Source organism: Colias philodice, chromosome 1 (genome assembly GCF_061535455.1).
Source record: "Colias philodice isolate Cphi_HAF_F1 chromosome 1, ilColPhil1 Martin Lab GWU primary, whole genome shotgun sequence".
Lineage (NCBI taxonomy): Eukaryota > Metazoa > Arthropoda > Insecta > Lepidoptera > Pieridae > Colias > Colias philodice.
In genome coordinates this window covers 10,757,093-10,783,781 of record NC_143086.1, presented here as the reverse complement: position 1 = coordinate 10,783,781, position 26,689 = coordinate 10,757,093, and the positions used below count along the sequence as shown (strand labels likewise).

The window sequence follows — 26,689 nt, the reverse complement described above, 5'->3', positions numbered from 1 at the left end:
AATTATACATGCTTGCGGCCAAATTTTGACTGGCAACCTAGTCGATATATGTATATTCTCCTACTTATAAATATTCATAAAATTTTGGTTTCGTCAAAAAAACTATGAACGAAGTAATCCTGCGGTGGGATCAAGTACATAAGTGTATATTCGTTGCGTTATATCTAACAACTAACATAATATCTATAATATCAAAATGAATAACTCAACACATTTATAGAAGGAATTTTAAAGAACCATCTAAAGAATCGATTTCCAGTCAGCATTTGTTCGATAGAATGTTGGCCTATTTTTTATTATAACCTAGTATTGGCTTACATATAGCCCGCTATTAACCTATTTATTATTCAAGATTTATATGGCTCGCTAAGGTCAAAGTGGAACCCTAACTGTGAATAATATAAAGTAATTTATATCGCATCCGATAGTTATGTTGCCGCGAAGTTGGAAAACATGATATATAAGCGTCGGAATGTGGCATCGGCTTCAAAGTAGTGCTGATTTACGAGTTTCTCTTCACAATTGGAAGTGGAGTATTGATGGCACATTTGACGCGGCTGACTTGGGGCGTGGAAATGTCACGGACGGAATGGCGATAAAGATAAAGAGTGAGGGCCCGCGGTCCTTGGCATCAGCGCCCATGTTCCCAATACGTGACACGATAACACCTGAAGCTTTTATTCAACTTTTATTATTTGCTTCATCTATCCAAATCACTATTCTTTCATTATTGATTCTGCGTTTGCTAACTAAAATTTGGGTATCTGTAATCTAATACCAATTCGTAACTGCCCGTTTACGTAATGCACGTACTTGTTATATGTATTTAATATCACGTTAAAAAATATATTTTTAATTCTGATTCCATATTTAACTCTAAGGTACGAATCATCGTAGCTTTAGATAGATAAAGAATGAGTTATATTTAAATAAAATCATTAAAAACCTTTATTGTGTAAGATAAACTTTCAAAGGTATAATGTAAACTCCAATTAAAAGTATTACATTAAATAGAGTGAAATTACCTCTACTTAGGATAAGAATGAACAGAGAGGTCTTTAAATAAAAATACCCTTATCTTTAAGGGATTTCATTAAGCTAAAACGTTCGTAACCATTTATTTAGCTAACTTTCAAGTTCCCGATTGTCTCACTGCTATAGAACAAGAACAAAGAGTAAATTCCGCTACAACGTGACGCTTTAACGAGATCATATTTATTAACCGAAAGCTTTATATAATTCCCCGGATTTTAAATGTCACACTTGCGTAATGGACGTCCTGTGCATGTCCATTGATTGAATTTTCGTGTACCGCACACTAACCTAGATACGTGTAGGACGTAGGTATAAGCCAGCAGATACAAAATTGAGTGATGTGTAAAAATAGGACATAATAGCTTTACCGCCGTAACCATTTTACATTCGACTTTTTTAACTTTATTCCTAGCAGGTATTAACTACAGACGAGAAATGTTATTAACAGGGCTGAATTTATTATAGACTATTCTTCATTTCTTAGAAACTGCATCGTAATTATGACAAAGCCTTGAATTGAATGCTCACAGTAGATTATTAGCTGACTCGTGTATACAAATACAGTTGGTATTTATTTTATCTTTCACTCTAGTCTTATAAAAGTTTTCTTTACGCAACCATTTTAAATGCAACGGCAAATATAATTTTTTAGTCAGGTTTTGCGGCTATCAACGGTTGGTCTGTTATCAACCTACTAATTGAACTAAACGCCTCATTCATTAATTCCCACGACTAAGGGGCAACTAAGTCTTACGAATAGTTTTGTATGCCGCTTTGGCGGTTAACTTAACGTCAAAGCTTGAATTAATAGATAATTACAGTTCGTTCTTATGCTAAATAACTGGTCTACATCATATGATGATTTTTTAGAATATACAAAACAAGATAAAAAACTTAAACACCAATTAGCCTTTGTACAATCGTAATTCAACAAAGATAAAACATCTGCAAGTAATCACCCGTCGTCTCAATTTAACTTAGTTACATGTTCGCTTTGTATTTTGTTAATTGAGAATCGAAACTGATTTAAGTACATTTTCTCGTAACTTGAGATATGTAATCCTTTGAAGATAAATTTGGAAATTTGCACCAGTTTGGAAAAATAATAGCAAAAATTGCAATTGCTTTTTCAACGGAACTGCATTAAATCACCTCTCAATTTTATTTAAGTCGAAAGAGAAACCAGAAACGTTGTTCCGTCCGTCGAACGCTACCCGTGTCCAAACAGCATTTTACGCGGCTAACAGTCTTGACAACACAAAATCCTATTTGCGTTATTCCGTCAGCGCCAAAACTGAATTTCATTTTCTAATCAGCGACACCGGGACATTTTATTAAATGGACACTTTATTCAGGATATTGAAATAGCAGCGGATTGTTGTTTAAAGAGACTTGCAGTCGACAATTCAAATAATTATTGTAAATATCACAATAATTTATAAGTAGTTAAGTACCTGATATCATTTGTTGAGCCTATCATGAATGGCACACTTTTATCTCTTTATTTATCTACATTTGGATAACAATATGCAAATGAATATTCTTTAATTAAGAAACAACGTATTAGATAGGTATTTCTATTGCCAATATAAATCAATAAAACCGGTAGGTACCAGATGTGTGACTGGAGTAAGCGCTTGCTATTATTTAATATCGTTCACATTAATCTAATGAAGCCACGCTTCTGATGGGGTAGTAGGTAAGGAAATTTGATAAATTTATACCCGACCATCGGCGGCTCTTTATGCACCGTCACGATAACACTATTACAAGTATATTTATCGATACAGTAAGTATAAGGCTGTATAATTGTAGCCTAATCAAAGCCTAACGTGGGTTAATAGGGTAGTGATTTCAATACAATCAAGCATGCAAATCAAACATAAGTATTTTGGAAAGGCTAATCTTGATTTATCAAAGCAAATTGTATTTACTTAAATCAACTACATAGTTCAATCCGAATTGATTACATCCAGCTTATTTTTGTTAATCAATATCAACAAAGAGTATCGCGTCAGATTACGTTCCGTGCTTGTGCTTGAATAGAGGGTCTGTTTAATTAATTTTCTATTCGAGAAGTCACGCTTTGATACTTACGAACATACATATACAATAGTACAAAGCATAGCGGGGTTAGTGACACAAATTTTGTAAGCAAAATGAAGGCAGACAAACTTCTTTAATTGGTCTGCCATCTGCTGACTTTTATATTCTCTGGATAATATTATTAAAAACACGTAAGGCTAGGAGACTTTCAATGTTGAATAATGCTATTACATACTTCAATTTTCGCTCACTAATGTAATCATAGCCGGCCTCCATACAAAAAGGGTAGTTGCACAAAGGCATTCAGCGGAAAAGTATCATAAAGGGTGACAGCGTCAGTGGAACACTTTGACCTGAATGCAGCCGACGGCTACAAGCAAATCGAATTACAGCCAATCACGTCACCCTCACGAATTTCCAACACGTCGACACCTACAGCCGACACAGATGCAGCTATCGTCGATCGGGCTACGTCATAGAAACGATACGTGAACAGTTATTTTCAGACGCCCTTTCTGACGATACGCAATAAATAGCTTAAGTGATTTATGTACATTAAACAGTTGGGTTGCGATCGACTGAAATAGTACAGAGGAACGGTAAGACATCCTCTGATTACCTATTTGTTAGCCATGATAATGCCGCATTCTTCTATATTATTAGGATATATTCTATGTTGGTATGAAGGATGCCGTGTGATACATTTAATAAAGCAGGTTAAATTTGGGGTGTATCACCAGAATTTTAGTTTTAACTAGCTTTCCCCAAGTCTAAGTAATTATGCATAACTGACTAACGTTATTATAGAGAGCCACACCAAAATCCTGATCGCTTATTATAACTGGCTAACCGTATTATAGCCTTATTAAACTTTGTGCACATCATCGACGCTGCGGGCTGTCGTATTAAAATTAGTTTCCTTTATGACGTCCCTTCGTGGCGTATTTTACTTAACAAAAGAAAAGAATGCAATAAACTGCACTTACAGCTCGTTATTTATAACGTAATAAAATAGGATTTGAAATTGAATTGACAATAAAATTAGTTCTGCATAAATAAAGTTCTAGATCTCGCATAAAATAGAATAATTAGTGTAAAACAAATAAATACAATATTACCTACAAATAAATGCATTTCAATAACTTTCAATTCATCGTTTATCGGAAATATGATGTGATATCTTGGATTTAAAAAACGAAGAATATGGGATGTTCACCGAATAGAACTGAAAGGAGAATATCAAACTTGGGGTCCACTCATGAATGTTCAAACAGATACATTCAATTTTTAATTGTTCTATAAAATATTACCTACAAATCTATCTTGATGATAAATAATTAAATAGTCACCTATAATGTTTGTGTTAAGTTCTAGGACACCTCCCTATACCTTGGATAGTTGTTTGTGGTATGGAGCAGATGTTTTAATTGAAGGTGAACATATCAAATTCGCAACAAATTGGTATCAGATCCACGTAGAGCATGAAGGCCGGCAGCCGCCAGCCGCCTTACAATTATTGAGGTCGACACCGTAGAATTGCAGGTCACGTCGCACCTAGCAGTCACAAGTAATCGTTGCAATTTAGTGAATGGACTGGACTGAGCCAATTACTAACTAACTGAATAGCGCCTGTTTTAAACTCAATTAAGGGACGCGGTTGATTCAATTATGAGCAACATAAAAATATACAGGAGAGCGGTACAAAGTAATTTCTGCAAAACATTTGATACTGAAGCTACACGAATGAGCGACATTGCGCTAGTCATGAAGCGAAACAACTGATTCACTGAGATCTCAACTGAGATCATACAAAAACAGTCAGGTCTGAAACCCGTTTTCAACTTTCAACAGTTTTACTTGAAAAGAACCTGATATCCTTTGATTAATTGATATTTTCATCTGTTTTCTATTACTCAAGCTAACTATAAATTACCTCGCGTATTACACGGCTGAGAGCAAAGTAAAGCCTTAAAAGGCATTTTTCTCTTGTTGTTTTTTACACTTTCCGAAAAACAAGCTTCACGCCGGCGCGTTATTCAAAGGTGATATAAATTAAAAATATTTCAAAGCTTCTGAGAGCTGGATGAAATAAAGACCATATTATTCTTGTTTTCAACGCTCATAAAATAAGAACTATGAAAGATAATTTTCAAAGGTGATGGAAAAAAGTATTCAGAATATGTCTGAAAAGTAATATTAGAAGTCCCTTGAAATTAAGTGCAATTTTATTATGGATGAAAAAGATGTATGGAAAGTATATTAGCTACAGAGATTTTGTGTGCACAAATATAATATGTACTTAGTTATTACACGAGCATATTTTGAAGGATGTAATTATAATAAAGTAGAAAAAGCTTAGGAAAAATTACACTTAAAAATATCCAATGAAATCAAAATAGGAACGAAATATTTTACATACCTATATTTCACAACCAAATAGTTGAAAAGGAAGAACATAAAGGAAAAATCTATTCGCATTTAAATATAGCTTTACAAAAGCAAAGGTTTTAATTAAACATTGTATGTCGAACTGAAAGCATTCCGGCTTCTTTTGAAATAATTGAAAGTTTTCCATTTCAACACAATAAACAGAGATAAAAATTCGATTAAATATTTCTCCCGATATTTGAAAGGGTGGAAACGTACCTACCAGGAAATTTGAGCAAATATTCAATTTACAAAATTACAATTCCGTGTACAACAAACAACGGCTTAATTAAAATTATTTTAAGAGGAAGTAAAATGAGGATAGATACTGAGATTGTTTTTAACTGATAATGAGTTGATACCTACTGATAGGGATCGCGTGTAGAATTAGGTAGGTAGGTACTTGCTATGATCAATATTCATCTCGTAGAGTCGACTGTCCCTGGATACAAGCTACGTCACGTGCCTCGCCCGAGCTGTGTCCGCTCCCGTGGTGGCGGGGTTGGCTTTTACATAAAGAGTGGCCTAACTGTACGTACTTTGACCCATCCGGCGTCAGCTGTTGAACAAATGTGGCTTAAAGTCACGGTCCGAGGTAAGGTGTTGGTAATCGGAACGGCATATCGCCCTCCCTGGATGGATACTGATATATTCTTTGGTGCTTTGGCAGACTCGTTGGGCTCTTTTTTATGGAGTGATCATATTGTTTTATTGGGTGACTTTAACATTAATTTGCTAAATAGGAATCATCCCAATTCTAATAAATTTAACAACTTTCTAAGTGTGCATGGTTTAAAGCAACTCGTAGCTGAGCCTACTCACTTTACTTCTAACTCCGAAACTCTCATCGATGTTATTTGTGCAAATACTTCTATCTCGCAAATAAAAGTGGATTATATAGTTACTCTCAGCAGCCATGCTTTTATATCTTGTGTTTTAAATATTAAGAAAGATAAGCCTAAACTACGGAAATTTATGTGCAGACCACTAAAAGATATAGATACAGATGCTTTTAAAAATTCTTTAAACAATATTAACTGGGACAATATAATAGGTATGAGTGACGTTAATGATATGGTGACCACTTTAACACATTATATAATATCTTTATTCGACTTTTACGCACCTATGAAAACGCAAATTATCAAAGATAGACAATACCCGTGGATAACGTATAACATGAAGCTAATTATGAAACGCCGCAACGAAGCGCATATAAGAGCTCGCAAGACTAAACTTGATTCACATAAGGAGTACTATAAAGAGTTAAAAAAATACGTTGAAACTGCTCTAGAGTCCGAAAAGCGCGCGTACTTTAATACCTTTATAAATTCCAATATTAAAAGACCACGAGAGATGTGGAAGAACATTAAAAGTCAAGTTCAGCTAACGTCAAGAAAAGATGGCTTACTATCACCTCATTTAAGCGATCCTGATAAGATAAACGCGCACTTCCTTAATATTCCCGGGATTAATCAACTATCTTTATCTACTCTTTCATTCTACGAGTTTCACCGTTACAGTGATAGCACTTTTGAACTGCGGACTGTCAATGAGACAACGGTACTGAAGGCAATTAACGAATTAAAATCCCAGGCGGTTGGTATTGACGGCATCTCCCTTGACATGCTTCTCCTTACAATTTCAAAAACATTGCCCATACTAACACACATCGTTAATACATCGATCCGTACACACATCTTCCTGATCTATGGCGCCATGCCATAGTATGCCCAATCCCAAAGAAAGAAAACCCGGATGATTTCAAAGATCTACGCCCCATCAGTATACTTCCCTGCATGTCCAAAATCCTAGAAAAAATTGTGCACAACCAGCTCATGGAGTTCTTGGAGTCAAATAACATCCTTCCTGACCGACAATCTGGTTTCCGAAAACACAGAAGCACTTCAACTGCATTGATGGACGTTGTTGATGACATTTTGGGAGCACAAGATAGAGGAATGGCTACGGTTCTTTTGCTTCTCGATTACACTCGCGCATTTGATACTATAAATACCGATTTATTGCTGTCAAAACTAGCATACTATGGATTAAGTACAAATGCTGTGAAATGGTTTAACAGTTACCTCAGTGGTAGAACTCAAAAGGTTTCGGTCGCAAAGGAAGATGGCAGTAAACGCTTTTCGGACTGCAAAAGTATATCGAGGGGTGTTCCCCAGGGATCAATATTGGGACCTCTATTATTTATCCTGTACAGTGCCGATGTAGTGTCACGCATAAAACATTGCAATTACCAGATGTATGCTGACGATATGCAACTGTACATATCTTGCTATCCTAATGAGACACAAAATGCCATAAACCAAATTAATTCTGATTTAAATAGTGTATTTACATGGTCCGTAGGTAATTCTTTATTTTTAAATTTATCGAAAACCAAATTTATGCTTCTAGGAAGCCCTAAGATGGTAAAAGCGATTGAGCAATTTGATCCCAAAATAGTAGTTGATAATAATTTAATCGAGCGTGTACACGAGGCAAGGAATTTAGGCTTATTATTTGACGAGAATTTGAGATTCGAAAAACATATTAATAATACCATTTCTAATTCTTTTTATAGGTTAAAAATTTTGTATAAAATAAGAAAATATATAAATTTAAATTTACGTATCCGTCTATGTGATTCTCTTGTATTGTCGAAATTTAACTTTTCGGATACTGTATATGGCCCTAGACTGCTTAGCCGTACTAGAACAGCAATACAACGCGTCCAGAATGCCTGCGCACGATATTGCTGGAACGTTCCACCTAGAAGCCACATCAGTCCCTATCTTAAAGACGCCAATATTTTAAATATGGATGGACGTAGGAAATTGCATTTTGCTACTTTGTTATTTGGTTTAATGCACAAAAAAATACCATTATATCTATATAAAAAATTAGCTTGGTTAGGTCAACGAAGCGACCTAAAATACAAAACCAGATTTGCCAGCATAAAACTATCAATACCCATGCACTACACTGCATCATTTAGAGGCGGTTTCACATACAGCGCCACTAAGTGCTGGAACAACCTTCCACCACCCCTGTCTGAAGTAAAAAGTATTACAAACTTTCGATTTAAATATAAAAAACATTTATTAAATACGCTGTACCAGCCTTAGTGCCGTTGATGTGTCCCGCTGTATGTGTATGGGTATCTCTATTCTCTTCGTATATAATATCATACTTCTTATTGTAGTTATTTATTATTCTTAATTTATTATTTTTTCTATACATATATATTTTTATAACACATATATTTCTTATATTATATAAGTAGTAAGTACAAATATTTTATAAATATATACATATCTCACACTTATCACTATTTCATCATATACAGTTATATATTATCTAGTTATTTAAAAAAAAAAAGCTGTAACTCCAACCGTCGCAACCGATAGGGGCTCCTGAAAATCAGTGCTGTTAGTGTTCCTATGGGGGCACTACAGCTTATAACTGAGTAGTCCCTTTTGATGATGGACATTACCACACAGTTCTTTGTTGTTGTTTTTAGTTATATATTTTTTTTTTTTTTTTTTTTTTTAAGTTTAGTTATAAGGTTTTTTTATATTATTCTATTTGTTATGTTTTAAGTCTGTAAGTTTTATTAGTTTTTAAGTTTTATTGGTTTTTTGTTTTCTTTTTTAAATATGTTTGTTTTTTGTATCTGTGTGGTGTGTTTTGTTGTCAATAAATGTTTTTATTATTATTATTATGTCTCTCTCCATAATACACGGGTACCACCAGAAGGAAGATACCCGGTCCTTTGGAAGGCTTACGTGGGGACACAGGTCCAACACGCAGAGGCCCTTTAGAGAATTTAATGTGTTGTGGGACACCAGCCGCAGCCTGCCCATGACTGCACTATAGAGATACAGCCCTGGGCAGTCCGCGGCCAATGTAGGACTATTGCAGAAAAATGGAAATGAACAAAACTGGGTTATGGAAGGGGGTGTTAGATGGACTGGTATATTGGTTCTATGGGGACTATGGACGTCTGCCTTTTCAATATTAAAAATTGAAAATAATGGCAGACGGTGACTCGCCAGTTCGGTCGATGGGCTCCCAAAAAGGTTACCGAGTATGGCAACAAGGGGGCAACATCAGCTGAACGGCTAGGGGTGTAGAGAGGTGCGGCACCGGTTTCACCATCGCGGGCCCGCGGGCCCGGAGCGGGTTTCCCCGCTATTACGCCATTAGACACTTCCACCCCCGAGCATATAGCTCTGGCGGCTCCACTCTGGACGGCCAACAAAGGCAAGCCAGAGGTGGGGGATCCTGAACCTCGTCATTGTTCACTCCGAACTGCCACTGGGACAGTCCAGAGGTGAGGACAGGGACCTCCCCCGGGAGCGCTCGGTTCCCGCGGGGTCGCTACTCCCCGACACCTCGCCACAAGGTGCCCTGCGGGGTGACTGACTGCACGGTTGGGATATCTATTGTAGATATGCCAACCGGGGGCGATGGGGTCGTCACATCCCTACGCCTTATTATTAGAGTGAATAAGTACTTAGTTCATATTTCCCCATACGTATTTTAAGTAATTTGGACAAAAAGTTCCCTTATTTCTATAGTCATTGATTTAAAAAAGGTAGCCGTATATTCAAATTTCGTTTTAAATTATTTTTATTTCAAAAACACAAATTGGTGATGTGGTTTAAGCCCAACGAAGAGCCAAAACGGAACGTATAGTTTCACATTATTATTAATTTTCTTTAGTTTGCTTCATAAACTAGAAAGATCGTGTATTCTCAACTTATTATCAATGATTGATCAAAATTTGGTGCTCACAAAAAAACTGTTTACCTACAATCTCAGTGCTACGAGTAAACAAAATCATTGAGTGGGGTGTCCATTTCATGCTAAAAGTGATTATATTGTTTCTATTGGTATGGCAACGTTATACCTACCTACACGTTGTGTTTTAAATAAAAATGTTTTCCTTATTTCTGCCAAATTTCATATATAAAATTAGCCAAAAAACGGACAAAATCAAGTAGGTATTTATAGGCATTTAAAATGCTTTTTATTTTGACTTAAAAGGAACAAGGTGAAACGGGGGTGGAAGTTTGAAAGGGAAACGGCTATTTCCGCAATAAAACGGCAGTAACTAGTCTGTTTTTAGGTACAAAACATATTATACTTATGTGTAAGTAATTAAATCAACAATAAACGTATTCAAATCATTTTATGGTAATAATAATGTATTTCGTATAATAATAATTAGATAAAAATGAGAACACTATGAAAAATGTCACCTAGGTTATGGGTACCTAGGTACTAAAAATATTGTTAACAAATAACAATATCTTAATAGGATTTTGGGAACTGGAAAGTACCTACTCGAACGGTATTAATTATACCTTTTTATTATAAATATGTTAATTTGCAAATACTTGGTGGATACAACAGATGAAAGTTAATTTTTGTGATTTTCTTACCAAATTACATTTCATTAATTCCTTTGTGCTTCATCTGTATTATGCTGAATAAAATTAAATTAATTTGCATACAAAATTACAATCGTATTGTTTAAGCGATGATCTGAAATATCGTATTGAACATACACATCGAAATAATTAAATACCTACTGTTTAAGCTGTTTTAATCGCCATCATTATTTTCAGTAGGTAAAACAAAGAATATAAAACCTATCTATTATTAATAATAACCGGGTCGGTTTTATAATACACTTAACTTTTCACGACATTAAATGAAGTGCTGCAGAGCGCACTGGTGAATTATTAAAATCATATGAGAAAGAACTTTAAACATTTCGCTTGCGAATATTTTGTGCCACACTAATTAAGAGTTGGAAACAGGAGCTGCTGAAATAGTGATATTATATTTTCTTTTGTTTTTCAGCGCACTATGATTTCCGTTAACGTGAAGGATGTTGCTCATCTAAAATTTCCTTGTACTGTCGTATCTACCGTCCCTTCCTGTGTTATTAGCTCGTTTCCTTTTTAATTATTGTAGTGTTATAATTGTTTCCGATGTGTCATTATCGATTTAATAATTGTTTCCAACGTGTCTACAACACAGATGAACGAGCAATTGAACAATAAATTGTTTACTTCGAGCTACGTTCAATTCAAATTAATATTGACGCATAACATTCTCCTCCGATTGTAGCAAAGTATCCTATAGAATTCATGTATTCATGCATTCATTATTCATGAGCTCTGGATAAACTGTTACTGTGAATACGAAGCTCGAGCCGACGGAGATTTTAGTGTCGATTTCAGTCACTTCAATATACGCTGGTAAGGTTTATCGGGGTCGATATCTAGGTGGCACACCGTTGCAGTTGTGCTATTTTTGAATAGAAATATCGCGAATATCCGATATTCCAAATATTTATACCTAGTGCATGCGAAATTGCACGTCATCGTCAGTGAATGGAGATTTTTAATGATGAATTGTTAATGCCGACTGCCTTTTCATAAAAAAATGTACCTACAGAATAATGTTGAAGGGAAATTGTGAATTGTGACATAACCTGCAGGGATTATTATAATCTAAAAAGCAGCGCTGCTATAAATACTTTCGAGACCTACAACGGGTTTATCCATTAAAATTCTTTTTTCGTCCATAAACGTTTTCATAGTCAAGTAAGGCTTTATAGCTGAAATTGTGTGGTTTCGGTTTCAATACTACTCCACTTTAAGCCGTGTTTTGTTTTTACATAATGCACTTTAGCATTCGACTTTCGGCTATACAAACGATCTAATCGCTTTTCGGTCATCATTGTTGGGGAGCGCGTTAGTGCTTATTGTTGCTGTGCTTATTCAGCAGCTTCGTTTCGTACGCTAATGTCAATTTGGATTCTACCATAGACGAAACTGATTTGATGCTTTTTACGTAACCGTATAAAAGATTGAGAATAAATGAACATTTATTTTCGCACTAAAGTTTTACACGACATTTAAATTTCACCAGATTCATTCATTCACTTTTCCGCATGAAATAGAAACGTATGAACACTGAAACTATCTCTTATGTAGAACTGAAACCTTTGTTTCTTCAAGGTAAATGGGAATAGATATGCTTTTTCTTGGCAAGCGTGCCTCTTAGATAAAATCGCCACTCAACATTATGTGAGAACACAGGCCGCCAATGACTCATAAAAGAGTTTATATGCAGTAAGAGATTTATTATTTATTGGTTTCAAAATTCAAATCACGTCTGATGTTTTAAAGTTTAGAATCAATATATAAGAGTATTGTTACAACAATATAAGTTTGGATAAATAATAATAAATGCATCAATTGTATTTGCTTGTAATGTATTGGTATTGATTGTTATTTTTGTCATTTATCTTTCAGGTGAAACAACGAAGTGAAAAATCAGAAGTATGCGATACACTTTAAAATTTCATATTTTAATAATTATGTCTCCTTATTGCCGAATACAGCTGAAATTATACGTATACACATTACATATCCACACCCATCGTCCACAAAAACTGTTATTAAAAAAAAATTAATATGTAAATGTACCACTAGATACAATAGAAATTGCTACATGATGATGATCGCTAGTTACCACAGCTTGAACATCATATGATAAGTGATTAGATTGCTCCAGCTCGTTTACAACCTACTAACTGTAAATGTATTTCCGGGCCAGTGGTCTGCGGCTCTCTTCCTCTATCAGGATGTAGAGAACAATAGGTTAAACGTAGGTACCAAACATCAAACATCATGTAACAGTAGAACGTAAACAAATCTATTCAATAAACAACTACACATACCTAGTGTTCGACCTCACCAGGCTTCGACCTGCAGGCGTACTACAATGAGAAATCTCAGGAATCTTTCACTGAATACGAACGCGTTCTACAAGGAATAATTTATATGGAGCACAGAGCACTGTACCTATTCCTAGGCAGACGACGTCTGATTGAAAATACGATGAGATTGGTAGCGCATCTCTGTTAAATTAAATAATATATTGCAACGGAATACCTATATTAATTCTGAGAATATACGGATTCGAGCTTATATCTAGGAAACTGATTACAATGCTACCTACCAGTGCGGTTCTTAGAAATCTTATCTTATGGACAATTTTAATATTACTAATATACGTTTATACGTATAATAATTTCTGATTAGAAAATATGCTAGCGGTAAACTTTTGTCAAACTAAATAATTTGAAATGTCATATTAGACCGGGAGATACTGACACAAAATTTCGAGTCATTTGTAACGGGATGGCGGTTCTACAGGGGTCTTAGTACGCAATGATAAAAAGAAAAATGATGGTGTGATCGCTGGTATCGGTGGTTTAGTCGCGTGGGCGTTAGCCGAACTCGTCGGAAAAATAGCGAAAGTCAAACGATTTGTAACACAAAAATTTTAGTATTTACCGATAGCCCATAAAAAAGAAGTAGGCGGTAGTGTCATGCCATACTTTTCCGGTGTGACTTACAGCCCGCCATACCGACGCGAATATGTTGATTTAAATAAAACAATTATTCAACCATTTGTACCAGGCTAACTTTTGCACAGGTAACCATCGTCGTGCAGCCATTTACGAAAATCGCCATGCCATACTTTTCGGACGATTCCAAATGGTCGCCATACCGCCGAAAATCTGCAAAAAAAATTTATTTCGCCAAACTTTTTGTACCAGTATTGCATTTGGATTTTTGGAGAGTATTTGATAAAATGTGACCATTATTATATTTGCCATACTTCTAGTAGGGGGAAAAAGTGCTGTCATACTTGAAAAATTAATTTAGTATTAATTTATATAAGTGAAGATTTCCAACACCTAGATCTTTGAAATTTTGTATTTATATTCTTTGATCCTCAAACTTCCAGGAAAAATAAGTGCCATACTGTTACAAATCGTTTGACTTTCGCTATTTTCCGACGAGTTCGACTAACGCCCACGTGACTAAGCCGCCGGTACCAGCGTTCACACCATCATTTTTCTTTTTGTCATTGCGTACTAAGAACCCTGTAGAACCGCCATCCTGCTACAAATGACTCGAAATTTTGTGTCAGTATCTCCCGGTCTATATTGCATTAAGATAATATGTAGGTATGTACCAAGCTACGTAATCATAAACCGCCTAACATTCCACTCAAGGGTGAATGTCTGACTAAATCTTTCTTCCATGCACTCATACATTATCTGAAATTACGACACTTATAAATATTATTCATATTATTCATTATTATGTTATAATCCAAAGCCTCTTATTCAGAAAGTGAATTATACTGAAAATGTAAGCACACAATGCATCGTTGGAAAACCGTATTGACACAAATAGGTGAGCTATTACGTTTTCTTTCTCTCTTGTATCGCAGTTACTTTCACTACCTACATGTTTAAAAACCGAGATAGATTGCACATTAGACGGGTAATTTACGATCGCTTAAGGGCAAGGTCAATGGTAATAAGAGGGAAACGTTTCTAACAAGGATTTAGATTTTATAGAGGAATGGAATTTTGAATTCTCTGCACAAACATTTGTTGATTTATTCAAGAAGCTACAGATTTCGGTTTAATAACTCTGATTTAATTGCTGCTTCAAAGTTAGATCAGAAATAAGGTAAAAGTTAATAAATTGTAAAATAACGCGTAATTTTAAGGGTTTAATTAATATTTGCAAAATGTTTTGCTTCAGGGCATTTTCATTGGGACAGCTATAATTTTCAAACTCAAACTCAAACATTTATTTATTCAGTTAGACTTCTTCTAGAAGCACTTTTGAAACGTCATTAGGTACATATTTTTAACATTTACCACCGATTCGGAAAGCAGTATCTACGGAGAAGAATCGGCAAAAAACTCCATAGTTGTTCTTTTTAATCATGTCAGTTTTACAATTTTACAAATTACATATGTAACATCATAATATGCCAAAGAACTGTCCTGTGATTTTTACGCGACAACCCTCCATGGGTTTTTATCGTCCATATAATATTCCTTAATACTGTAATAGGCTCTCTGAACTAGTACATTTTTTATATAAGTTTTAAATTTAGAACTACTAAACTCTTTAATATTAAGAGGAATTCTGTTGTAAAAGCGTATAACCTTGACCCATAAATGAATTTTTAACTTTAGCTAGCCGTAAAAATGGCATTTCAATTTTATTTCTGTTTCTTGTGTCATAACAATGTCTATCTCCTACTTTTGTGTGTAAGTAAGCGTTATTGTGTACATATAAAATATGGTTAGGGAGCCAGGTGCAAATTTGGTTCATTATTTCCTCTCAAGAGATAATTCGTCAGACGCATGAGAGTATAGTATTATAAAGCCTCGTGAACGTCAGCTGGCGCTCGGTTGGGGGGGTGAGCGGTTGTAGCCTCCCACGCACATAGGAAAAAAAATACATTCATTCATTCATTTCCTCTCAGCTAAAAATTTGTCAAATTGTAGCTAACCCAATATCTCAACGAAAAAAAATAGTCAGCTGGTTACAACATGGTGTATTATACGTCAGCTGGTGTCTCGAACATGAAAGTTAAATTTAAAGAAAAATTTATTTTCCGTTATTTCCTCTCAAACAAAAATTTACCTGATGATAGCTTATATGTAACTGTGGATAAATATATATGTCAGCTGGCTGTATCTTGGTGGAAAAACCGTCAGCTGATACGGGAGGCTACAACCGCTCTTCCCCCCAACCGAGCTCCAGCTGACGTTCACGAGGCTTCATAATACTATACTTTGATGCATTTTACTAATTACCGCTTGAGAGGAACTTGGTCATAAAATCTGCTGCTGGCTCCCGGACCAATATTATTAAATATATACTGCGACGGTACAGTAAGGATACCAGTATTCTTAGAGAGATCTCTTAGTCTCTGAGTCTCGAGCACGCAAATTATATATAGAGCGTATGGCTCTTTTCTGTAATATAAAATATATAGTTTCTATATCTGCAGCCCTGCCCCATAGCAGAATCCCATAGGACATTATGCTATGAAAGTAGCTATAAAGTAAACAAATCTAGCCGTTTCTTCATCGTTGAGATGCCTTATTCTTCTAACTGCATATGCAGCTGAGCTGAGCTTAGCAGCGGTGGTGGTAACATGGGCCCCCCATTGAAGCTTCTCATCTAATGTCAAACCAAGAAAAACAGTCGATTCCACGGTCATAATACCTCCCCGTTTAAAATAATATTCCTTTTCACCTTTTTTACATTTGGGAGGATAAATTCTACACAATTTGTTTTTTTTTGTATTTAATAGTAAATTATTAGCATTAAACCAATAGGATATGCGTAAAAGAGCAGAGTTTACTTCGTCAACATTTGTGTCATATCTATCCACATTAAATATTAATGAGGTGTCATCTGCAAACAGTACTTTTTTGATGGGGGAAATTGTGGATATCAACTGAGTTTATCAAGAGCAATGTTTTATGGTATAGGCACAGAATACATAATAGTAGCTAAACGCTACAGAACGGACACTCTCCGCCTCCCGCCAAAATTTAACACTTTCCTCACCCCGCACGATCAGGCTAAAAATGGTCCGCATTTTTCTGCAAGGACGATACGCAATGAAGATTGACAACATTAATCAAATTGACTTAGAGTAATTCTATTATTTTGGATTTGTGATTATCGTTTTTCGCAGAAAATTTAGATATTGTGCTGTTTACGGATGTATTTCATCAGAAAAACGCGAATTTTTTTTTACGCTAGTCACAAATGTGCCAACAGTGACAAACCTTCAACAATAAATACAGTAGGTACAACGCAAGTTGCATTATCATTAACAATTTGAAAACTATTTTGCTTACGTTTCTTAGACTATATTATATCATTTACATGCATTTTTAAATGCAATTACTGCAGCAATGCAATGACGTTATGCGGGCTACGTCAATACTCTCACGTCCATGCAAAGAGTACTCGAATGTTAAACTTGAGTCTCATAAGTACTTGTCTGTTTTCAATCTAATAAAAATAGCAATCATTCAATACAGAGTGCGAAATCTAAAACTTTTATTTAGCCGACTTCTAAACCCTTTTACTGCGCTAGCAACGCAAAAATGACGCTTCTCTTTTTGGCGTTCCGTTGAATTCAAGGCTTTTACAGTTCATTAGTGTTACAAGGATGGTGATTAAGCTGATTCGTATACAAAAATAATGATTAAAGCTAGAAACGAGCGTTAAGCTTGCAGGTCACGGCAACTTAGCGTCTATTAAATAAATTTACATGAAATTATTATAGAACATAAAGTACCCATTTCTTATAAAACTGTAGTAAACTTGCACACATAGCATAAAATCAGACTTTGAAATTATTGTAATATGCATACAATAATAATAATAAGATGAAACTCGGAAGATGTTTGTATACATAATTGTGTAATGTTGCGTGCTGTTGTATAGGTTGAGATAAAAGCTTTCGCATAGAATCTTAACCTAAAAGTTTCCAAGTAAGTATATTTTTATATTGTTCGAAAAAACGTAATAGAATAAGGGTGTTTATTTATGAAATCGTTTGAAAAAGGTGCGCATGTGTAACATTGTAACACAAAGTGCGAACATTTTATTGGATAAAACATCTCTGCGGGAAATCGGTGGCCTTTCTCTGAGGCGTTCCCTGTTAACCATCAATTTGCAAGCTAATCACGAGCAAATTGAGCTCGAATATTAAACACGTGTTAAACCTTGACCGATAAAGTGTCACCTCCAGTAAAACGGATAAATAAAGGTCGTAATACCTGATAACTTGTCACCGTCTATCGCTCGCTCGCCGGTTCTTTCCTCGAACCACGGCCATGAATGTCGCCGAGAATTAATATCTACCATCGTCACATGCTTGACACATAAACCGGCAGTAACAAAAGCTTACATTGCAAACGTTGCAGATACGAGCAACAAAGTTGGAACAAAAACGCAATTTACGCCATCACCCAAATATTAAGCCGGTAATACAAATTACAATGTAACGGAGCCTCCTAAATTGGGGTTAGAAACGATGATCACGTTATCGTACAAAAGCAAGAACTATGGCACAAATAGCTAGGTAGCTGTAGTAACTCAGCGGACGACCCAAAGCGGGGCTGCGGGCGTTTATAAAATTGTTAGCATGGCCTTTTGTGTAAGAAGGAAAACTTTTGTCTCTAGGTCGTTAAGGTCAAGACGACATAATAGCAGAAGTAACAAAGTATTCCAGTAATACCTACTACTGTGAATAAATTATACAATCTTAATATTTTAAGAAATACAAGGCAATTCTATCGAGAAAATGAAAACTCCTAAAAAATATATTGCTGGATTAATATCAGTTGAATAGCTTTATTGAGATACCTATTAAAGCAGTATCTTCTTTTAGTTTGAATTTATATCTAACAAGGTAAATTGAAATAATTTTCCATGGGTCTTTATTTTTTTAACAATAGTCACATTCATTTTTCGTTTCCTCCTCTGAATCATTAAGTAAGTCACGTAGCAACCTAAAATTGTAACGGCAATGCGCGGTTTTATATGCTTTCAGTCGTCGGATGTTATGATACTTATATTATACATAGCTATTTAATATTGCTGGTAAGAGAATTAATATAAACGAAAAAACATATTCGCAAACTGCAAAGCTGTATAAATTAGTAAGCCACGTGTATGTGCTATAGTCGTTATACCAACACGGAAACCAGTAACATGGTAAACGTTGAGCCGCACGTAATTGCACAAACTAATAGCGTGACACCGAAACGCCGCTGATGCATTACAATTACCAACCCTTATACAGGGTGAACATTTTCAATGGGCCCTGGAGGGAAAGTACTGGGAATACTGGAGATAGAAAAATGTGCTGAAAGGAAACATTTCTTTATTTCTAAAGTAAAATAGAACTGTATTTTCGAAAATTCACCTGAAGCAAACGGGAATCGAACTTACTAAAAATTAAAAATAGAACTTACTACTAATAAGGGAATGTTTCTTTTCAGCAAAGCTGTCTCTATTAGGAATATCGAGTGAATACTTTCCCTCCAGGGCCCATAGAAAATTTCCATCCTGTATGTACATGTCTTTATACTATACAAGCTTTATAGTAATGTAACTAGGAGAATCACTTAGTACCTAGTCTCACTAAAATTTCAAAGTACCTACTCGCTCTGTGTTAACTCTATTAAATGAACTTAGCAAAAGATAATAAGAAGATTATTTCAAGCGATCCCCGTCTCTTAGTCTTTTCATTTTAGTTTACTGCTACACACTTTACTCAATTTACTTTGCTCAGAAGGATTATTTTGTGCAACTATGTGTCCAGCTACACTAAACTCAGTTATGGAATTATTAACATTGATACTATATTTTGAGTATTCTAAAAGTTCGTTTTCGTGTTTAATTTAAAACAGAAAATTAAGCACTAAACAAATTTCTCTCTAAAAGCAAATCGACAATATTTATTTTCTTTTGGTCTTAAGTAGGTGGTGAATAGCTACCTATTGAATTACGGTTTCATGTATTATGTTTAGAAATTAGGATTCTGGATCCAACTTAACAAAAAAATGAACGTGTCTGTTTCATGTTAATCGAGTGTAAGATGGTGTTTAGCCTTCTGCCTCACGAGTTACCACCTTCGCGTAGGTATCTTATCTGTAGGTATTTGACCATGCTGAACTGCTGGCCCTAAGTTGTATCCTAGTTACCTCTGTTAGCTACCACAATCGAGAGTTTCGTACATGAAATTATTGGTCGTCTCATCAAAATAAAGCTACTCACGGAAAATTTGCTTGATAGTAATCACTTGCAAAAATGGGCGATGGATCCTGAACTATTATACAGCTTTTTCATAGAACGTTAAGAATTCATACAATTGTGTGCAATGAAATTCTGTTTCTGTTAGATGCATGAGCTGCACAAAATAACCGCTTCAACGGTCCGCAACTTCGTTTATATGTGTTGTTTTCTCGCAAAAGCAACAAAGAAACAATTTTTAATTAAGCGAAGTAGTTTCGAGATAGTGAAGTTGATAAGCATACATTCAATGTGAATGGAGCGAAACAAAGATACGAAATATATTGCTCTACCGATTTTTAGGAAAAGATAACAAGAAGTGATAGATGTAGTAAGTATGTAAAGTATCAGATACGGAAAAATAGATTTAGCTGTCCTTATAATTATGTAATTATTTCTCGACATCGCACTCATATATCCATGTGCTATAACTTTAAAGTAATTATTTACATACAGCTGAAAATTGGTAAAATTGTTTAAAACATAAACAAAAAAAAAATAACAATGCTCTCCGTTATCCGAAAATCTACTCGATTTTGAAATTTACCAAATGTTTATAAAACGTAATACGCAATCCACATATCACATCCGCTAAGACCTAGTAATCCCCAATACAATAAGTCTAACCATAATACATTGAGCCATATTGTGAAAGCCATCGTTGAACTCTCGCCCGCAAATAAGATATAAAACATTTTCATGACTAGAGGCGATGTTCGAGCACATTGCACAGCAAACAAAGAAGTTCAATCACAATTCGAAACTGCTCGAGCTGATATCTAAGGTTTCCTCTTCAATAACTAGTGCACACTTCCGACGTCGATATAATACCCCCACGATACAGAACGCGTACGAGACATTCTCATCCACTTTATTTACATTTATTTTTATCGTTTTCATCGGAATTGAAGTAATAATCCGTGTTACATTCAATACAAATAATTGAAACAATAATTTTATGTCGGCAGGTTGGATTATACAAAATTATAGTCCAGTGCTCATTAGCTAATGTATATTTGTTCGTTGGTAATGTAATGAAAATTAATTTAGTAGAAATGTATTCAGGTAATATTCCAATATACAGACAAATTCATACCACAATCTCGCTAAACATTTATGTCAATTATGAGACGCGGAAGGGAATTATGCAAGAATTATGTATATGTATTAATAGAATACATGAACTGCATTGCGTTTAGGTACCTACTGTATTGTATTTTAACAAACATATTTACGCCAAAGTTTTTCATGATTATTTTGATTAAAAGTTGATTCATTGGTATAAAAAGAACATATTATATTCACGAAAGTAGGATTTCTCGCAATAAGAATAAAAAGTTACACACGGTGGCAATAGCTAGAACGTTACAACAGCTTCTTTCTAATGGTACTTAAGAAAGGGTCCCGGGATTGTTTTCATCGACCCTACAAAAAGTATTCACGTGGAAAACATCTAGTCTTTCATATATACGGTATTTTCACGAAAAACAATAAAATTTACACGTCGAGATAAAGATCCGCTCCACGCTAATAAATATTTGGCATCAACGTCATAGGCTAATATGTTAATTAATAAGTATACACTTTGTTATAGTCTGTCACGATCAATACATTTCCAGTATACCTACGTCTTATAATACCTATTATAACTTTTTTATTATAAGAAATTTTAATATTCTCCTTTATTAAAAGAATTTCAAGACTGATTTACAATATTTATCAAATTGTACCCATTAGTCTAACAACAAAAAATGCTTTCAAGACCTCTGCTAAATGAACGCCGTAATTGGTCGTTCTTCTAGTTTCATCACGGACATTTACAATACCTAATAAAAAACAACGCAATTAGTTTGCTTGTTATCCAAGAGAAAGAAGACCATTTTGTATTAGATATTCATGACTAGGAGACTCAATTATTTTAAATTTGCTACAATGTCGTTGCAATTTTAAGATAGAGATAGGACACGCTTACACAGGTACATTGCGACAGTATATAGGTTCTTAATACGGACTAGGTAATATTAAACTATAGAGCACCTTGGAAGACTACTGAAATTTAACCAATCACACAAGAATTTGATTTTTAAAGCCATCTTCACTTCCCAGTTCCCACCCATCTCATAGACGCCGTTATCACTTCCGTCTTACTTCCCGTGTTGAGAATGAAACTTTGCCGAGCGAGAAGAAAAAGTACTTACCTACGTCATAACCACAACTCGCCAACTTTATGATAGAAATACTTTATAGCGCTAAAACTTCACAGTCAGCAATACGAAGTTACCAGCGTGACATTAATGTTCCAAACGCCGAGATTAACATCTAGGCGTTTAGAACAACGTTCATTATTCATGATGTGAAATTCTACAACACATGGCAAACTGTTTTAGAGACAATAACTTGTTACTCTAGTAAAAAAACGCACGCGTGACTACTAACATTAATATTGACAACAAACAATTTCAAACAAACGCTGCATCAATATTTGCTCGTTCAACCAATGCATCCATGAGTGTGTGCAAGTAACTAATCACATAGAGTAAACGTAGGGCGATAATCGTAAGTCAATCTTGTCGATAACTGGGGGTCAATTAACCGATGTCGTGTTACCAATGCAAGTACCTATGTAATTACGTCATTAGTCTATTGTTTTACGACCTTAAAAAGCCACCTCGAATGTCGGCTAATAATTGTCTGACTTTGGATAATGCTTATTTATATTTGTTCATATAAATAAAAATTGATCTGTTTATATAGATATCTTATCATTAATCATATATGTAATAGCATTATTAACTGTATTGTAGACTAATGTAAATTATACTTATAATATTGCGTTACCTACGTCTATTAACTTAAATGCAGTGCCGTTGGGGTTAGGGACGGGTTAAAAATAAGTAAATAAATGATGTCAAATCACAGAATACATAATAGTAGCTAAACGCTACAGAACGGACACTCTCCGCCTCCCGCCAAAATTAAACACTTACCGCACCCCGCACGATCAGTGTAAAAATGGTCCACATTTTTCTACAGGGACGATACGCAACGAAGATTGACAACATTAATCAATTTGACTTAAAGTAATTTTATTATTTTGGATTTGTGATTATCGTTTTTCGTAGAAAATGGTTAGATATTATGCTGTTTACGGATGTATTTCATCAGAAAAACGCGAATTTTTTTTTACGCTAGTCAAAAATGTATGTTTGTATGGAGTGTCCGGGGTGTGGTCAAATTAAAAGTCTATGACGAACGTGTTCTTTTATAGAAAATAAGTAGGTCCCTAGCCTTTAGTTCTAGAAATTTAAATCCAAGGAAATCAGAAAAGCACTACTGCTTCATGTGTTGTTTTCAGCGTATTTCCTTTTAAAACAAGAGACAAAAACACGCTAAAAATGTACATAGTAAAACAAAACTCAATGCAATAAATTAAAAACTAACAGAGATAAATTTTCAAATAAGAAAAGAATTGAAATCCCAGTCTTATTAAATTTACTTAAATGCCTTTGGAGTAATAACATTTGACGTCAACTTAGAAGTCCGCTTGGAAAGTGTATTTAAATAAAATTTACTGACCGCATTTCCCGATTCAAAAGTTATTTTTATCATATCCAACGCATCTAAATGTTGATAACAAAGCAAAGGTACCGAATGTTTAAAGGAGACATAGACATGAAAATCGTTACTTACTTTTTGACTTTTTCGGTTAAAGTGATTAAAAATATAAAAATAAAAGTAAATTTATTCGGTGATCGTATGATTACATAAGTAAAAAAAGAAACACTTCATAGGCGTATCACGTATGTGATAAATACAGTCTATAAATATATCATTTTCACGGATAGAATAAACGCAAAAAATAAGCAATACATTTGCATAAAAATGTGGTATTATTTTAAAGTTTTGGGTCAGTAATTAAACACTGGCTGACGGGGTGTATTGTTTAGTGCTTTACATGTATAATAACATACTTCCAAATGTCAGCAGCAGCGCTTGCTAACAACTAAAATATAATGATCGTGTACATTGTACATTCAAAACGACAACAAAACAAGTAACTGCTAGGTACCTATATATAGCACAGCCATAAATTTAATTAAAAACTTTTTCATTTATGAGTGCAGTACACGTAAGATTTAAAAATAAACTAAATCAATAGTTCTCAATATTTAAGTATAAGTACTATTGTTACTTATGCTTTAAAGGAATAAGTGATAACGATTTAGATATATAGTTAAATTAAGAAATTAGACTTGTGTTTTAATTATAGATTATTTTACAATTTAATGGTAATACATTTAAATTGATATCTTATATAATAGTTAATTATACTGATTCAGACAAACAATCAGACGGTAAGGCCTTTCTAGATGCATTAAAAAGTCACGTGGAAGACTGGAAGCCGCCTGATACTAAATAATATTGACGGGAAACCGTATAACATGTTTAATTCAATATCTTATCGGAATAGGGAATCACGATCAGATGAACTGCCTTAGGATTCATTTGAACCAATCTCTTTAACTATTAATTTGTTCCGGCATTATAATATCAACGACGATCGCAATTATCATCCGCCCAAATTCTATATTTTATTAGGTACCTACTCTCTTACAAAAGAATAAATATCTCAATAGAAGTATTCTTCTTTATTTTCCTTACATTGCGGTCAAAAGGTAAAATAATGATCAAAAATATAAGAAAAGATGAAGTAGGAGAAAAATATATTCACATCTTCCGTAGTTTATTTTCAGAGACGCTATTATACAAACAAATAGGACAATATTCTGCACGGGAATCTCTCTCTAAACATACTTGACTAAGTATTATAAAAGTTCCATTCATACTAGAGAAAGCAAATAAGGCTTAGGGCGCGTTCAAAGGACAATTCTCAACGGCAAAGCTTAAATTTTTTTATTACTTACAGATTTTATGTATGGACAAGTTTTACTGCGTTATATTTTTTAAAAAGATCGTTTTATATCTTTAGAGCAGTGATCTAATAAAAAATATAAAATACAACTTCAATTATTAGAATATATAATACCAATCAAGAATACCTATAATACCAATCAACCCAAGAGTATAAATTCGTAAAGGTCTGTAAAGTGCAAATCTATACTAATATTATAAAGCTGAAGAGTTTGTTTGTTTGTTTGTTTGTTTGTTTGTTTGAACGCACTAATCTCGGGAACTACTGGTCCGATTTGAAAAATTCTTTCGGTGTTAGATAGCCCATTTATCGAGGAAGGTTATAGGATATATTTCATCACGCTACGGGCAACAGGAGTGGAGCAACGGGGGTGAAACCGCGTGGAGCAGCTAGTAATAAATATTGACGGAACGTTTGTGGTAATCAGGACAAAAGCGACAAAAACATTAAAACGCAAGCAATAATTAATTATAGACCATACAAAATTGACGACACCTTATACCGAAAATTTAATGACATTGTGTAAGAATATAATCGCGGTGAATAATTTCAGGCCATAAAGTGGTTTTGGGAGTTAATGGCGAACAGCTATTTTGATAAAAAATTTCGTAAACGACAAAATCAAATTGTTTTACTTGCAGGTATTCGCAATAAAAAATACTTATTGCGAATTGCAGATCAAACAATTCCGTACAAATTGTACCTTCAGTTTTTCTATGCAGATGAATCGTTCTCTTTCATTTAAATTTTTCTATCAATAAATTTTCCATTTTTGCATTAACTTTTAATCAGTCGGATCTCGACTTCTTGTTATTGCAGTAAGTCGAGACTCGAGTTCATATAACTTTATTGGCTTTATTACCTACTACATAGTTTTTACTTTTTATGAATTGCTATTGCGAACTGGGTACTTAAATATTTTTATACGCCTTGTGAGCAACACTCATTAAAAATGGTGAAATTTACATTAAACGATACTTAAGTTTACTTTTAATCGAATAATTCAAACAAAAATTAAGCGCTCTTCAATAATATCCATTTCGGCCGATGTCAGAAAAACACATTCGTAGGAGATGGTTGCTATAGGTACCTAATTGTTAAGCAATTAGGTACCTATAGTTTCAAAATTCATTTCAAAAGTTTAGAGTGGGTAGATTAAAAACTAACTCATTATATATTTTGCTAAAAGTTCCTCTTGGTTTACATAATAACACTAAACTTTTGAATTTTGATTTCGAATGAATAGCATTCAAAATCGCTATATCTGAAAAGAATTTAAGCTTTCGGATTATAAGTCATAACCTTCGTCAATAAACTTACCTATTCCCTTTCATTTGGTTATGCCAAATAGTAGCTTAAAAGTTGCAGAAAGTACAGCTCTATATTCTGTCGCATTTTCTTATTTATTGCCCCGGAAAATGATAGTCTAATTTAATCCCTCGAATGATGATACCGAAATGAAATCTTATTACATAAACCTTTGTTGTGCTCTGATCGAAAAACAAAAACTGTATAAAAT

General features: G+C 34.4%; 2 protein-coding genes and 1 long non-coding RNA gene across 5 annotated transcripts in view; all 3 read right to left on the bottom strand.

Annotated features, from left to right (window-relative positions):
- Window positions 1-26,689, bottom strand: part of LOC149491327 (uncharacterized) — a 149,394-nt gene that overhangs the window by 16,065 nt on the left and 106,640 nt on the right. The window lies entirely within an intron of this gene.
- Window positions 1-26,689, bottom strand: part of Nca (neurocalcin homolog) — an 83,586-nt gene that overhangs the window by 9,034 nt on the left and 47,863 nt on the right. The gene's annotated exons all lie outside the window — the stretch shown is intronic.
- Window positions 1-26,689, bottom strand: part of LOC149491331 (neuronal calcium sensor 2) — a 39,655-nt gene that overhangs the window by 6,567 nt on the left and 6,399 nt on the right. The window lies entirely within an intron of this gene.